This window comes from Electrona antarctica, assembly GCF_951216825.1.
Source record: "Electrona antarctica genome assembly, chromosome: 1".
Classification (NCBI taxonomy): Eukaryota; Metazoa; Chordata; class Actinopteri; order Myctophiformes; family Myctophidae; genus Electrona; species Electrona antarctica.
Window position 1 is genome coordinate 33183150 of NC_136806.1, and position 13847 is coordinate 33196996.

The following is a 13847-nucleotide window of genomic DNA, read 5'->3' on the forward strand; positions in this document are numbered from 1 at the left end:
GTCAGGAGTCCTCAGCTGGTTCCTTTGTTTACAAACTCTGAAGTGTTTGTTTAGAGCTCAAAGCTTCAGAAAATGTCCGACCAAACTTTCTCTCTTCCCCTAAAGTTTTTCTGTCAAACTGCGTATTGGTTTGAGTTCAGTTCAGATTTTTGCTTAGTATTGGCTTGAAAAGAGTGTGTTTGACAAACAACCACACCAAACACTCTTCTAACTGCCCCAAAATGGAACCCATGCTGGCTCGCCGCCTCACTTCCTGTACCTTTATAGGTTCCTGGCACCTCACTTCCTGGAAGTGGAACTATTCCTGGAACTATTGCTCACATGCTTTCCCCCACAGCTCCAAGGAAGCTTAGAGAAGGAAAGGAAATGTTCACGTGAATGGGCTGCGCCATGACCCTTTCATGGACATTTTCATGGGAGCCAAAACTCACACCGGAAGTTCAATGAATACATGGCAGTGAATGGAGCCGGCTGGACCAGCTTGTAACAAACATTATTTCTGAACAATTGAGACCTTTGTCATATATAATCGGTTCAGGAATAGACATATCAACAGGTTGTTTTCTAATCACTTGCTTTTTGATGTGCACAGAGTACAAAGTATATAATTGTATTTGCCAGTAGGCTATGTTTCCTTTTCTTTCAATACTCATACAAGGACAGGAAATACATTATTTCACACATTTATGTGTCAGTGTCACACATATGCACATCCATCCGGAGCACTGCGCGACACGTCCATCTCAGTGTGTACGGCACCACACGCTGTATAATACCACCGTCCACAGTGGTGTAAGTACAAGTAAGTAAGTACAATTTTGAGGTAGAACTAACCCCTCCTATGTCCAGCTTTGAGGGTGTGTGTAAACACAAACATTGTCCCAACACAAACATTGAATGCCATTGACAATGAATGGCCAGCTTTGAGTGTTTGTATAAACACAAACATTGCGTAAACACAAACGTTGAAGACGAAGGTGAGGACGCAAATTCTGATTGGCTGGAGTGAGACGATGTATGATGATGTACGATGATAAGAGCGCCCCTCACTTCACAAGGGTGTGATTTATTTTACATGTTAGTAGCGCTCGTTGACCGTGTTTGTTTGGTTAGCAACCGGGTTAGCCACATTGACAACGATGTCATCTGCTTTGCTATACTATTTTGATTGGTCCGGTGTAAACCAAATCGCCGCAGACTGCCGCTTTGGCAACACCCATCCCAGAAACGGCTGCCGTGGGAAGGGATTTCAGTCTGAATTTTCATTATTCAGTGTGTCAGGCTATGTTTGGCTATGATCCCCCCTTGGATCTCTTGAATGACTCGCCCATCACAATAATGTAACTTACAGTTAGCCACACATGCAAATATATCGCGGACACAAAGACACTCACAAAGGGGTGTCATTATAGTTTCCTAATGTGCCCGAATGCCTAATTACACGCTGGGACTGAGCAACAATGAGGAGAAAGAGAGGGGGGAGGGAGCGGGAGGACGCAGTCGATCCGTTTAATATGGAGCCATTGTAAAATGCTTAGGAGGTGGTATTGAAAAGTGTTCCTGCTATGTCCATTGATTAACAGTAGGTATTAAGACTCATAAAGTGCTCATTATGCACTGGCATCCATCACAGAGGCTATTAGCAGTTCAACCTTAATGTGTTTGTACCTTCTGAGGACGGGAGAGGAGAGGCCTTCGGTGGGACTGTCACCATCATGAAGTTTCACTTGGCGATTAATCGTCTATCACACTGATAATTGCAATCCACGCCGGTTTAATTGTGTTTTTGGCATTGAACACAGGACCATAATACACACAAATTACATTTCTGTTACACCAGTTGCAACTATACTCGCAACTACTGTAGTACTCGCAACTAGTCTCAACTCCTTATTGCCCTTGTGCGTGCGTGCGTGCGTGCGTGCATGCGTGCGTGCGTGGTGCTAGCCTGGCTAATAAGCCAGACTCAAATCACACTGTTGTGTGGTATTTGAGTCTGGAGATGCTGTGTATGGATCTTGTTTCCCGGGGGGCGGGTTCAAACATTTTCTCTTTGACGCAATTGGTCAGAGCTACTGTCAGTCAAAGGTCTCAAGCATTGAACGTCAATGTACCAAAGCCCGCCCATATTGCATACCGTGTCCCGATTGGCCACACCATTTCTCTGGTGTAGGAAATGGGTGTACAATTGAGCCTCTCCAGACCGTAATCCGCCGGCAGGCAATTTTTTTTGCCAACGGCTGATTCGGTCTGGCTTATTAGCCAGGCTAGCGTGGTGCGTGACTGTGTTCTGGTCTGTAACACAACGGGACACAATGTCCTCACGATTACAAAACAACAAGGATCAGGGTATACAGCAAGTTGTGCAGTCAGTGTGGTTATAGGATCAGGGTATACAGCAAGTTGTGCAGTCAGTGTGGTTATAGGATCAGGGTATACAGCATGTTGTGCAGTGTGGTTATAGGATCAGGGTATACAGCATGTTGTGCAGTGTGGTTATAGGATCAGGGTATACACATGTTACAGTGTGGTTCCTGGGGTTTGCGTGTACACAGAATAATCGTTGTGTTCTATTAACTCAGAGAGGGAGAGAGAGTGTACAAACTGATCCATTCGTTCGCATGCCGTTGGAGTTGAATAAACACTGTTTTTGTTTTACAGTGTGTAGGAAGTATAAGCACGTCTGTGTGATACGGAATGACCTCAGATGCGGAAGTGTGAAACGGTACTGGCGAGGTCCCACAAGGCCCCCAGCTGGTCCCTGGGAGTGTGTGTGTGTGCGTGACTGTGTGCGTGCGTGTGTGCGTGCGTGCGTGCGTGCGTGCGTGCGTGCGTGCGTGCGTGTTTATGCAGAACAGCGATAGTGTAGGTGTTGAGCAGGGAAGGAGAAAGGACACCGAATGAGAGATAGATTGATCAAATGGAGAGGGGGCGGGGGTGGCGGACGGTGGGGGGGTTGGGGGGTCGATCCCACCCAGGATCCAGAATGCATATCAATCACAGCCCACCCACACAGGTGTGCGAGTCAAGGTCAGAGGCATGCAGAACACGCACATACGCACACGCACGCTCGCACGCACGCACGCACGCACGCACGCACGCACGCACGCACGCACGCACGCACACACGCACGCACACAGCGGGTAATTATTGTGGTGACAAAACACCCTTCCTCCCCTCATCATCCCAATAAGAGACATTATCCAATTTATCAAAGATACAATCGTTCATTGTCAGCCTGATTGATAATACATGGCTCTTTCAAAATACACAACGCACACACACATGCACGCTTGCACAGACGCGTGCACACACACACACACACACACACACACACACACACACACACACACACACACACACACACACACACACACACACACACACACACACACACACACACACACACACAACTGCAAGTCATTTTTCTTGCTGTTTAGAGAGGAAGAGGAGGGCTCTGTGAAGGACAAAGGAGACATGCGTGCAACCGAGTCACGACCATGAAATCCTGGCAGAATGGAACATTTAATTGGAATATGATAGAAGGGTGGAGAATTCATTTAGAAAATTACACAGGTGACATTTTGGTGCAGATAACGGGCCTGTCCTCTACATCCAGAGACTAAGAAAATAACTTACGAATGAAAGTTTAAGTCACATAATGTAATGAATTGCCAATTCATAATCTACCGACATCTGAGGCTTAACGAGCATCAATAATGTTAAGTACATTTTCCTGCTCATATTTATAATGACTTTTTTGCAGAATTGCCCCTGTCCAATTTCCCCAGCAGACCCCGCCAGCAGCTGTCATAGAGTGGAGCATATCGCTTTTACGCTATTTGTTGCAGTCAAAAGTGTGCGTTACACACGCATCCATACTTTGGTTGGTAACATGTCATTTCGGTCTGACATCCCATTGGGCAGACCATTACCAACATCCCAAACCCTAGCCTAACCTCAGTCTTAAGCGGCCACGCATGAGTTTTAAGCAGCGTTCTTTTTTCTGAACAATAGTGGGAGAAGGATGTGACTGGAGCCTGTGGGTGAAGGATGTGACTGGAGCCTGTGGGTGAAGGATGTGACTGGAGCCTGTGGGTGAAGGATGTGACTGGAGCCTGTGGGTGAAGGATGTGACTGGAGCCTGCGGGTGAAGGATGTGACTGGAGCCTGTGGGTGAAGGATGTGACTGGAGCCTGTGGGTGAAGGATGTGACTGGAGCCTGTGGGTGAAGGATGTGACTGGAGCCTGCGGGTGAAGGATGTGACTGGAGCCTGTGGGTGAAGGATGTGACTGGAGCCTGTGGGTGAAGGATGTGACTGGAGCCTGTGGGTGAAGGATGTGACTGGAGCCTGTGGTGGGTGAAGGATGTGACTGGAGCCTGTGGGTGAAGGATGTGACTGGAGCCTGTGGGTGAAGGATGTGACTGGAGCCTGCGGGTGAAGGATGTGACTGGAGCCTGTGGGTGAAGGATGTGACTGGAGCCTGTGGGTGAAGGATGTGACTGGAGCCTGTGGGTGAAGGATGTGACTGGAGCCTGTGGTGGGTGAAGGATGTGACTGGAGCCTGTGGGTGAAGGATGTGACTGGAGCCTGTGGGTGAAGGATGTGACTGGAGCCTGTGGGTGAAGGATGTGACTGGAGCCTGTGGGTGAAGGATGTGACTGGAGCCTGTGGGTGAAGGATGTGACTGGAGCCTGTGGGTGAAGGATGTGACTGGAGCCTGTGGGTGAAGGATGTGACTGGAGCCTGTGGTGGGTGAAGGATGTGACTGGAGCCTGTGGTGGGTGAAGGATGTGACTGGAGCCTGTGGGTGAAGGATGTGACTGGAGCCTGTGGGTGAAGGATGTGACTGGAGCCTGTGGGTGAAGGATGTGACTGGAGCCTGTGGGTGAAGGATGTGACTGGAGCCTGTGGTGGGTGAAGGATGTGACTGGAGCCTGCGGGTGAAGTTATGTGGCTGCCGTCCACACAAGCAACTGAACGCGGAGAAAGTTACAAAACATACCATTTGCTCCAAGGTAAGTTGTTTGTTGTTAATTATAAGATTGATTTAACCATTGTTTAGTAAAAGTTGACGTTAATAGTATGATTTAGTAGCAAGGAGGGTGAATGAGTGACCGAATCGTTTCGCCACCGCTGCTGCTGCTGCTGCCTCCTCCATATTGTAAACATTGACATGTGCATGTGCGCACCCACGGGAAAAGAAATAAAAAGAAAATGCCTGTTGTTGCAGGACGCCCAACAGCAGCGTTTCACCATGGCGTTATTATAGTATGGATGTTGTTGATATGAATACTTCTATTCCTCTTCGGAAAAACTCCGACATAACACGGTCCTCAGTGGAGGATCGCAGATAGTAGGACATGTTTGTCCTGCTTAGCAATGGTATCGGGGGAGGTGCGTGAGCGGGTGGGGCTTACCGCAAGGTCCATTGACTGTTCATGGTGACGTAATTAGAGTGGTTGCCCAAAGGGCAACTGCAGAATTTTGGTAGTCCGTATCGTTCGGCCGTAATCCTCGTCCGAAGTTAGTGGGAGTGGCCTATTTTACAAAAAATGGCACAAATCTCGAACGGAATGTCCAATCCATCCCAAATTTGAATCTCACGGGTGGGTTAATCAACCCAGAGCCAAAAGCAATTCCATTTTCATCCATAGGGGGCGCCGCAAATTTTCAAAATTGCGACTTTTCTAGTTAAGATGTTTCAATGTTGGGTGGGTAAAAGGTAATGTATGTATGTATGTATGTATGTATGTATGTATGTATGTATGTATGTATGTATGTATGTATGTATGTATGTATGTATGTCAGTAAGAATGGTGGTCCCTTATTGGCTGTTGATGGTGACGTAACTAAGGTACGCTTCAAGGTAGGTATAAAAGGTCAATAATGGGTCTAAAGGATTTAGAACAGCAGTTGTAATAGACATTATAGTAGCAGTACTTGCGTGCTCTGCTTGCGCGCAAGTAGGCCATGTATGCAAGCCTGTGTGCAAGGCGCAAGTTTGCACCTCAACAGAGTGCATTTCTAGTTGTCTTATTGTTTTAACTGCCTGTTTTAATGCTGTTTTTTTTTGTTTATGCTTTTATTTTTTTTGTTCTGCATGCTCTGTAAAGCACTTTGAGCTGCATTTATGTATGAAAGTTGCTATATAAATAAAGATTATTATTATTAGTATTAGTATTATTAAAGTTGAATACAATTGCGACATAACATAAATCATCATGTTTGGAAGAATGTAAAGTGTGTGTGGGGGGGGGGGGGGGGTATTAAGGAAAATATAATAAAATATTTGTCAGAAGGTTAGCTTTAATCATTTGGGGAGTTCAGAATTTTGTTCCGAGTATACTTTATTTTTATGTATTTATTTTTTGCACTGAATAGAGTGAGAGGGCATGGTAATGTCACCGGTCCAGTACATGCATAACACCAGTGATGGAATGATATTGGCTTCAATTTTCTCCTCCTCGCAGTGTTGTTGGCTCAAATTAAGTTGTTTACTCAGTTCGTTGCACGGATAACCTTGAATTCCAGTGCTTTGCTTTTCACAGAAAGAAACCCATACACGGGGGATCGTTGAGGAGAAGAGTGGATGGAAGGGGTCTCCTGACGGTATCATATGAACCCACGGGAGATCGTTGAGGAGAAGAGTGGATGGAAGGGGTCTCCTGACGGTATCAGAGCACAAGCTTTATCACAATTCACTGTTGATTTTGTCGACTAATACTATGACGAAAAACCTTTTGTCACTGACTTAAACGAAATGGAAACTAAATGAAAACTAAGCTATGATGACTAAAACTAAGACTAAATATACTGACAATTACGTCAGTATAAAAACTAGACTAAAAGGGTTAGGAAGGGACTAGTGGACAAGAGATCCAGTTTAAGTAATTTTACACTTGTTTGCATGCTGAAAATAGCAGATCTACAAGCTCACAAGCTTGTAGATCGACTATTTTCAGCAAGTGTAAAATCAGCCATTACTGTGGCAGCAAGGCCCACCAAAACACATTTTAGTCGACAAAATCAACTGTAGATTTACTAAAAAACTAGACTAACACTTAAACATTCCAGGTGACTACATTTTTTTATTTTTGAAAACTATATATTCAAGGGACTAGGACTAAAACTAAAATCTAAATTTGATGTCAAAATCAACACTGCTCTGTAAAACAAGCATGGCCAATCGCAGCAAGTACTGTTAACACCAACAGCAGCTGTCGACGTGCGTTGGGTTTGTTACGTTCGTGCAGTGCACATACAGTACGCTCCTGCGTGCAGTGGTGAAAGTAACTAAAGTACATTTACTCAAGTACTGTACGTGAGTAACATTTTGAGGTAGCCTACTTATATTTCACTGGAGTATTTCCAATTCCCAAAACTTTAGTTACTTGGTAGATTTTGATTATTATTATTACAAAATATACATTAACCACTTCAGCCATAGGCTATACTGTATGTACATTTTGTGTGTTTCGTGCGCACTCACGCGCACACACACACACACACACACACACACACACACACACACACACACACACACACACACACACACACACACACACACACACACACACACACACACACACACACACACACACACACACACACACACACACACACACGACTGCAGGTATAGGCTGCTGTTCTAGAGAGGAGGGTTTTGTGAAGGAGAAAAGGAGACATGCACGCGACCCTGAAATGACCATGCAGTCCTGGCAGAATGAAGCGTTTAATTGTAATATGACAGGAGGGGAATTCATTTAGAACATTACAGAGACGTGACATTTAACGCAGATAATGGTCTGTCCTCTGCAGCGAGAGACTACGACAAAAAAGGAACGGATAAATGACATTTTAGGTTGCATTATAACTAGAATTCACAGCCAATTAATAAGCTAGTGACATCCGGTGCTTAACGAGCAACAATAATGAGATCCACGGTTCTATACGGTACCTGATCAACTTCAGAGGAACGAGCATTCAAGGATCACTTAAAGTTACCCAGAGACACAGCTAGACCCATTTAGACCACAGAACAGATTCTACAAATCCTGACAGTTTTCTGAAAAACCCATGTTTATGGGTTTACCCATACATTTATGGGTAAACAAATAAATGCATAAATGTATGCGATTTCCCCCTATGAAATCTATGTTTTGTTTTTTTGTGAAAAGTCATGATGAAATATTAAAGAAGAATACCTCAAGTTGCTGTATTGCTGTACTGCAATATATTTTGATGAGAAATATTTGTATGGAATATTTTATATTGGGTAAAATATACCCGTGTTTAGTGATGGTGTAACAAAAATATGTTTAGTGTTCTAGGGTTAAATATAGAGACAATTGATACATTTTCATAATTCTGGAAAATATGGTTGATAAATATATTAAAATCTTTCTGTGTTCATTATTATTCTTCATTACATGAGGAGTAATGGCCATCTTTAGCATAACATGTATCCCCTGTTATGTCCAACATTTGTCCCCCCCTGTTTACAGTGTCAATGGATATTTACATTTCTGACAGCTGAACATGTGCCCTCTTTCAGAAAATAATGAAAAATCATGTATGAATAGTTGGAATGACCCTATAATACTAGTTGACTGTCAATCACCAATCACAATCAAGTGACAATAGAAAGTCCACCTGCAGCACACCTGGACATGATGACACAGAAAACAGCTCCACAGGGAAGGGCACTGTGTGCGTGCGTGCGTGCGTGTGCGCAGACGGACATGCACTTGTTTGACCCAAAAAAGGAAGGAAGTAAACAAACAAACAGGAAGTAAACAACCTAGCAGACATGGGCACACATACTGTGTACATACATGTGTGTAAGAAGAACCGAACAATTTGCATATATATCTACCAGAGCACCAATGACAGACACACACACACACACACACAAGCATTCCTTGTGTTTCTTGGACTGAGGTCTAACTGAGAGGCTCTTCTTCCAGGCAAGACTCATTAATCATGTCTGCTATCTGGGATGGCACAGAGAGAGCAGCACGCACGCACGCACGCACGCACGCACGCACGCACGCACGCACGCACGCACGCACGCACGCACGCACGCACGCACGCACGCACACGCACACGCACACACACACACACACACACACACACACACACACACACACACACACACACACACACACACACACACACACACACACACAGAGGGGCAGGAGGCTGGCTGGGGCCGGCTCGAATGGCTCGAGTTCAGCTGGAAACTGTCGTCCATTTTGGATCCAAGCAATCAGTGGGCCAACAGCCGAGACACACTCTCACAGCTTGAAACATTTCATCACTCCTTCCATCACACACCTCCCACTATTACTGACAAACACCTTCTCCCCAAAGACGCAAGATTCACACTAACTTCTAAATGGCTTACTGCGTAGCGGCAGTTGACGTGCGACGGACAGACAGATCCTTGGGAGTTATCGTCAATTTGGTCAGGACTAGGAGGCCAGGGAGATGCAGGGCTAAAGACTAGGGGTGTAACGATACATTTTAACAGTGATACGATACCATGATACTTGTTTGACGACGCGATACATGGAATGTATTGTTTCATTATGGCAATATGATACGATTCAATGATTTGAAATCGATACAGTAGGCCTAACTGTTAAGCAAATACATTGCATATGTGTGAAACTTGTGGATTAGTGCAGGTTTTTTACGGGAAAGATGTATTATTATGTAAATAAGTAAACGCAGCGATTCTCTGGAATCCGTTCCCATAGACATCATAACCCAGCTGACTTTCCCTGTTTACTTCTGTCGCACGGCAACGACAGAAGTAACGATAGAGACGGGTGCAGAACAGCGCTATGAAACTGTGTGTACGTAGGTGTGTGTACGTCTGTAATCCATGCAACTGGAGAACCGTACGCCCCACCGACTTCCTATTCCACACACACGTTCCACACCACCACAGGGATGCAGTACCCGATCTTGAGTCTGTCGTATAGCCAATCAGAATTTGTGTCCTCACCTTCGTCTTCAATGTTTGTGTTGTTACGCAATGTTTGTGTTTACACACACAGACCGAGGACCAAAGGATCAAAAGACGCCAAAAGACGCTCTGGCATCGAATGAGTTAAGGGATTAGAACCGTCATCCACTCTCAACCTGTCATCTTCATCAACCTGTCAACCTCCATCTCTTCCACTCTCTGATCCACTTGCATCTCAGGATGCAAATGAAGACGAGCGGAAACTAGTCTATATGTGTCTCTTCCTGGCTGTCTGCGTAATCTGTCTGCATGCTAGAGTGTCACAGAGCCTCTGTTTATTAGACTAATCCCTAAATCCACATTCCGCAGGCCTCACAAACGCCTCACGCATTTCTAATCTGACTCAAAACAAAGGGATTAGAGATGACTAGGTCTCGCTCGCTCGTCTCACCGCGTCTCTTGCCAGTCCGTCCTGGTCCGTGCGGGTGACACGCAGGAGTATATACACTCGTGCCAGAAATACACAGATTGGCGATAGCCATGCCGGTGGTGCACTCTCACAGGTCACACCCACGCTTGCAAAGGATTGACTGGCGGATGTGAACTCTTGCTTACACACACACACAGACACACACACGCACGCACGCACGCACGCTTACTGTGAACTCTCAGTTCCTGTGATGAAGCTGGGAGTATAGGAGCCAGGGTTCAAACACGCTGGGTAATTACGATACAGCTCAATACTCACAGGAGGAAGTGGTGGACAAGATGACAATGAGCTGTGGGAATGAGGTGTGGACGCAGGTGGGAGGAAAGGTTGGAATAACTAAACAAAAATGGTAACGGGAAGAGGCTTTACACCGGAGCGACAGCAGGTGGAAGAAGGTGGGAGAGGCGGAGTAGAGAGAGTGAGAGATGAAAGGTGATGGAGGAGGAGAGGATTTGACCGTCCGTGGTATTACTGGTATATCTCGGGTGCGACAGAGCGGATCGGCGTCGCAGCCACGTATATCTGACGAGAACATCGCATGTGGCCGGGCGTCCGATTGAAGATGAAGGTCATGTGTGATATTATGTAGATGCCGTGCGTGCATGGCGCTCTGCAGAGGGATAATGTCAGTGGAGGAGGACTCTTTGGAGTCGCGGGCAACCTGTTCTTTTATTCAGTGAGGGGAATCCATCCATCTCGGTCGGTGCAATATAGCGACGTGAGGGATGGGAACAACTCGGGTTCAGTCATGTTAGCATGGGTGGGGTGTCCATGTGTGTGCATGTGGGGAGAAGCTGTGCGTTCCAATGGCAGGCGATTCCTTGGTATAATGAGGAGTGTGTGCCACACTCTCTCGATGCCTCTCGCTCACCTATGCCCCCGAAACGGGCTGCATGCAGAGAGAGCCGGGCTAAACTCTGCCAGCCCAGTTATTAAAACAATCGAGTGCTGACAAGCCCTAGCATTCTGTCGCTGAGGGAGAGGGCTAGGACTTAATAACTCAGTGTCACGCTTTGACATTCTTACCATCTGTCTGGGTAAAATATTCAAATGTGCAATAAATGTCACTGGGGGACAGTCCCTGACACTGTCTAATTAACACTATGACAGAGGTGACACACTGAGAGGTTAGGCTGGCTTTCGCAGTACAACAGGCCCACGCTTGTGTGTATGGGAGTGTGTGTGTGTGTGTGTGTGTGTGTGTGTGTGTGTGTGTGTGTGTGTGTGTGTGTGTGTGTGTGTGTGTGTGTGTGTGTGTGTGTGTGTGTGTGTGTGTGTGTGTGTGTGTGTGTGTGTGTGTGCACGTGTGCTCCAAAGTGGTATTTGGAGGTGAAATGTTTTTTTTTCTTTACAGCCTTACAGCAGAGCGGACGCGGTGGGAACTATATAATTTGTACAAACTGAACCACACACACACACACACACACACACACACACACACACACACACACACACACACACACACACACACACACACACACACACACACACACACACACACACACACACACACACACACACACACACACACACACACACACACACACGGGGGTAAATTACAGCAGCTGTAAGGCTGTGAGGCCCTGTGGCAGGGAATAAAATGCCAGCGAGGAGTCATTTCCTCGGGCTGAAATGTCAAAGTGTGAAGGGGTCTATGGAGCTATAATTCTCCTCCATCACAGGCGGACAGGCCACGCCCTGAGAAGCTTCAAAGCTCACACGTGTCTGCTAATGTTGCAGCGGCGGCGGCGGCGCTCCATACAATGGAGCCATCTTCTGTGTCTCTCTGAGACGCTGCAGGCCAAGTTTAGGCTGAAATGGTTCTAGAAGGCATCTTTTAGAATCGGCCTGCAGGTATCAATAGGTTATGGCAAAATAGCTGAATAGCTTCAGAAATTATGAATCAGGTAGATTTATTGTTTTTGTTTTTTTTGCTGTTATGGACCTTATGACGCTATGCTCGTAGTAATACCTTATTAGTCAATCTAAAATGTTGTATAATGTGTCGTGATTGCGATTTTGTGAGTGCTTAGCTATAATCAGACAGATTTATAAACCGATTATAATCAATTATAAATGTGTTTATATTATAATTCACTCTAGACATGCATGGACTTCATAGAAAGTGTTACCGAACTAACTTTAGCGTGACCGGTCCAAATGAGTCACTTCTCAGTAATCTCTGGGCCCCTGCAGGGCTGACATCATAATTGCTGGCGGGGAGGGAGACTAATGAATCTGCGGGCATGGCAATGGAGGACGAGTCCGTCACACATGACTGGCACTGACTCCAGCTTTGGCAGGAGGGAGAATAACACACACATGGGCTTAATACGTCTAGGATAATTACTGGACGGCAATACCCAACTCCTACCATATTGAAATCATGGCCTTAACCCATGTAGGACTGAGACCAGATTCTACATGCATGCCTTCTAAATCAAGACAGTTTTCTGAAAAACCCTATGTTTCTATTTCAGTGGTTCTCAAAGTATTTCATGTCAAGGACCCCAAAAATGATATGTAATTGGCTGCCGACCCCCATCTGAAAATATGCTGTTCCAGGCAAAACCCCAGAGGCATATATATATATATATATATACAAACGCGCGTCGCATGACCTTGACAACGCATGCGCATATATCTCGGTGTATCAAAATCGAATAGCGGGCAATGTCCACGAATCCCACTGTGCAAATTGTGGCCTCATCTAGCTAGACATTAAGGGTCACCATGTCTTGGTAAATGGTGAATTTTTGAAGATCTGCCATTTTAGACCCCAGGACATTTTCGAGTCTGGGCATTGTGAATGTGACCTTGGCCACCATGTATTTGTCAGAATAGGTAATCACAAAGGAATCATCAATGAATCATCAACAATCAGCTTGCAGACTTACAGAAGATTTCAGACTCACGGTCCTTATTGCAAATCTGCCAAATTACCGGCAAAAAAATAATAATAATAATAATAGTAATATGTAGTTAAACAACTAGTCGACTAGTCGACTAGTAAACTAGTCAACTAGTAAAAATTACTAGAAGTGAATGCCCTAGTCCTAGTATACGGTAGGTTTACTGTGAGCCTGCTTAACTAATCGGTGGTAGAGGTCTACTGTTTGCTTGATTAACCGATTGCTTACTTCAATAAGAAAAAAGCAGACAAAGTAGTGAAAGCACATCATATTTCTTCCCCTTTGGTTAAGTTAGTGCTTCCTGGTGAAATACTATGTTGTCTCCGGTTTGTTTTGTGATTTCTATATTCAGCCTTGTCATCTGTAAATCTGATGACCTGCAATTGTCTCTCATTTTAGTTTTCTAGGTTAAATACAATGAAGTTGTTAAGAAAATGCTTGAAGCGAGAGCTTTGTCGCAGCAAGTC